Source organism: Schistocerca nitens, chromosome 1 (genome assembly GCF_023898315.1).
Source record: "Schistocerca nitens isolate TAMUIC-IGC-003100 chromosome 1, iqSchNite1.1, whole genome shotgun sequence".
NCBI lineage: Eukaryota > Metazoa > Arthropoda > Insecta > Orthoptera > Acrididae > Schistocerca > Schistocerca nitens.
In genome coordinates this window covers 794,319,282-794,323,504 of record NC_064614.1, presented here as the reverse complement: position 1 = coordinate 794,323,504, position 4,223 = coordinate 794,319,282, and positions in this window count along the sequence as shown.

Here is a 4,223-nt window from a genome sequence, read left to right as displayed (position 1 = left end):
ATTCGTTACGTTTACAACAACAGTTGTACGTGAGTTTAGGTCAAAGTTATCATTGATCGTCCTGCAACCTCGCACACTCTGCAAGGGAAATTCAAGTAGGCGATCATAGTGAACATATGAGCCGTATTAACGGATGGTTCACTGAAATATGTATTTCATAGGACGCCCTGAAAATCTATAGCCACTCATTGTTATGATCACAAACTTTTATTTTCAGGTAGCCCGTCTTAATATAAAAGTCTTTTCGTCACTTTCCAAGATAGCCACTATTTCCTCGAACACATTTCTCCACCGTTCTGTAGGTAATGTAATTTCCCTGTGGTCTAATCCGTTCTGGCTGTCCTAAGACACGGTCGCACTTTGTCCTAGTGCAGCAGCGCCTCATAGCGTTATGGCCCGATTCCCTTGCGGACGCTGCGGCGACACTGCCTGTCGCTCGCCGCTTTGGTGTACCGGCGGTCGCGAACTACAGAAGCGCCAATGGCAAGGGCTGCATTCACTTACACCACAGAAGTGTCACTACACAGGCGGAAGGATAATAACGCACTTGTGCCGCTGTGGCCGCCATACTGTAATCGCACCTACGCTCGCAGTTGTTCCTTCACGCAACCGAAAAGATGGTAGGGGGAATGTGGTGAGCGGAGGGAGCTGATTACTCCTAACGAAAACATATACAACCCACAGGAGAGTGTCGAAGTCCTAATGGTAGACTGCCGAAGCCTTCACAACAAAGTGCCAGAGTTTGAAGAGCGCATGAAAAACAGTAAAGGTCACATAATACTAAGTACAGAAAGCTGGTTGAAACCTGAAATTGATAGCAATGAGAGTTTTGATGTACACTACCGGCCATTAAAATTGCTACACCAAAAAGAAATCCAGATGATAATCGGGTATTCATTGGACAAATATATTACACTAGAACTGAGATGTGATTACATTTTCACGCAATTTGGGTGCATAAACACTGAGAAATCAGCACCCAGAACAACCACCTCTGGCCGTAATAACGGCCTTGATACGCCTGGGCATTGAGTCAAACAGAGCTTGGATGGCGTGTACAGGCACAGCTGCCCATACAGCTTCAACACGATACCACAGTTCATCAAGAGTAATGACAGGCGTATTGTGACGAGACAGTTTCTCGGCCACCATTGACCAGACGTTTTCAATTGGTGAGAGATCTGGAGAATGTGCTGCACAGGGCAGCAGTCGAACATTTTCTGTATCCAGAAAGGCCCGTACAGAACCTGCAACATGCGGTCGTGCATTATCCTGCTGAAATGTAGGGTTTCGCAGGGATCGAATGAAGGGTAGAGCCATGGGTCGTAACACATCTGAAATGCAACGTCCGCTGTTCAAAGTGCCGGCAATGCGAACAAGAGGTGACCGAGACGTGTAACCAATGGCACCCCATACTATCACGTCGGGTGATACGCCATTATGGTGATGACAAATACACGCTTCCAATGTGCGTTCACCGCGATGTCGCCAAACACGGATGCGACCATAAAAAAAAATGGTTCAAATGGCTCGGAGCACTATGGGACTTAACTTCTAAGGTCATCAGTCCCCTATAACATAGAACTACTTAAACCTAACTAACCTAAGGACATCACACACATGAATGCCCCAGGCAGGACTCGAACCTGCGACCGTAGCGGTCGCACGGTTCCAGACTGTAGCGCCTAGAACCGATCGGCCACCGCGGCCGGCGATGCGACCATCATGATGCTGTAAACAGAAGAACCTAGATTCATCCGAAACAATGACGTTTTGCCATTCGTGCACCCAGGTTCGTCGTTGAGTACACCATCGCAGGCGCTCCTGTCTGTGATGCAGCGTCAAGGGTAACCGCAGCGATGGACTCCGAGCTGATAGTCCATACTGCTGCAAACGTCGTCGAACTGTTCGTGCAGATGGTTGTAGTCTTACAAACGTCCCCGTCTGTTGACTCAGGGATCGAGACGTGGCTGTACGATCCGTTACAGCCATGCGGATAAGATGCCTGTCATCTCTACTGCAAGTGATACGAGGCCGTTGGGATCCAGCACGGCGTTCCGTATTACCCTCTTGAACCCACCGATTCCATATTCTGCTATCAGTCATTGGATCTCGACCAACGCGAGCAGCAATGTCGCGATACGAATAACCGCAATCGCGATAGGCTACAATCCGACCTTTATCAAAGTGGGAAACGTGATGGTACGCATTTCTCCTCCTTACACGAGGCATGACAACAACGTTTCAGCAGGCAACGCCGGTCAACTGCTGTTTGTGTATGAGCAATCGGTTGGAAACTTTCCTCATGTCATCATGTTGTAGGTGACGCCACCGGCGCCAACCTTGTGTGAATGCTCTGAAAAGCTAATCATTTGCATATCGCAGCATCTTCTTACTGTCGGTTAAATTTCGCGTCTGTAGCACGGTTTCTTCGTGGTGTAGCAATTTTCATGGCCAGTAGTGTATTTGTCACAGTACACAAAAAAACTCAAATCTACTACTGAAATTGAAGCTCCATGTGAAACTGCTTGGGTAAGATTGAGTATCAGGGGTGGACATGAAATGATAATTGAATCCATTTCCCACCAGACTCATCTTGAGATGTAACCGAAAACTTCAGAGAAAACGTCAGTTCACTTGTACATAAGTTCCCCAATCATACTGTATTCGTTGGAGGAGACTTTAGTCATCCGACAATTAGTTTGGAAAGTTACAATTTTGTTAGTGGTGGACGCGATAAGACATCCTGTGAAACTTTACTAAATGCATTCTCTGAAAACTGCTCGGATCAAATGGTTATGAATCCCATTCATGACGGAAATATATTAGATCTAATGGCAACAAATAGACGTGATCTCTCTGAGGATGTCCAAATCGAAACTGGTATCAGTGGCCATGATGCGGTTGTGCAACAATGATTATCAAAGTACAATGGACAACTACAACAGGAAGAAAGATATATATGTTCAGTAAACTAGATAAAAAATCAGTAATATTATATCTCAGTCAGCAACTAGAAACTTTCAGCACAAGTCAGGAGCATGTAGAGGAACTCTGGCTCAAGTTTAAAAGAATAGTCGACTACGCACTGGATAGGTATGTACTCAAAATTGGCTCTGAGCGCTATGGGACTTAACATCTGAGGTCATCAGTCCCCTAGAACATAGAACTACTTAAACCTAATTAACCTAAGGACATCACACACATCCATGCCCGAGGCAGGATTCGAACCTGCAACCGTAGCGGTCGCGCGGTTCCAGATTGAAGCGCCTAGAATCGCTCGGCCACACCGGCCGGCAGGTATGTACTCAGTAGAACAGCTTATAGTGGGAGGGAACCTTCAAGGTATATATTCACTGTAAAGAAATTTCTAAAGAAAAAGAGATTACTGCATAATAAGTGTAGAACAAAGCGTAGGGCTCTAGATAGAGAGATGCTGAATGAAACGTGTTTGGCTGTCAAGAGAGCAATGTGTAATGCCTTCAGTGGGTACCGAAGCAGAATATTGTCAAATAACATTTCACGAAATCCAATCAAATTCTGGTCTTATGTAAAGGCTGTCAGTGGCGCCAAAGTCCAGTCCCGAGCGAATGAGACAGGAACTGAAATTCAGGGTAGCAAAGCAAAATCTATACTGCTTTACTTCATTTTTAAATGTCCCTTTACAAAGGAAAACCCAGGAGAATTGCCCAATTTAATCCTCGTACCACTGAAAAGATGAATGAAATAAGTATTGGAGTCAGGGGTGTTGAGAAACAGCTGAAATAGTTAAAACTGAACAAAGCTCCAGGCCTCGATGGAAACCCTGTCAGATTCTATACTGAATTTGCCTCTGAGTTAGCCCCGCTTCTCACTATAATCCATCATAGAACTCTCGAACAAAAAATCGTGAACAGCTCTTGGAAAAGTGCACAGGTTACACTCGTCTACAAGAAGGGTAATAGAAGTGACTACAAAACTACCTTCCAATATCCATGAGATCGATTTGTTGTAGAACCTTAGAACATATTCTGAGCTCAGACATAATGAGGTATCTTGACCAGAATGACCTCCCCAACGCCAACCAGCATGGACGTCGAAAATATCGATCATGTGAAACCAAATTCGCACTTTTCTCACATGACATACCGGAAGCACTGGATCGAGGCAGACAGGTAGATGCAGTGTTTCTTGATTTCCAAAAAGTATTTGACTCAGTTCCGCACCTATGTTTATTGTCAAAT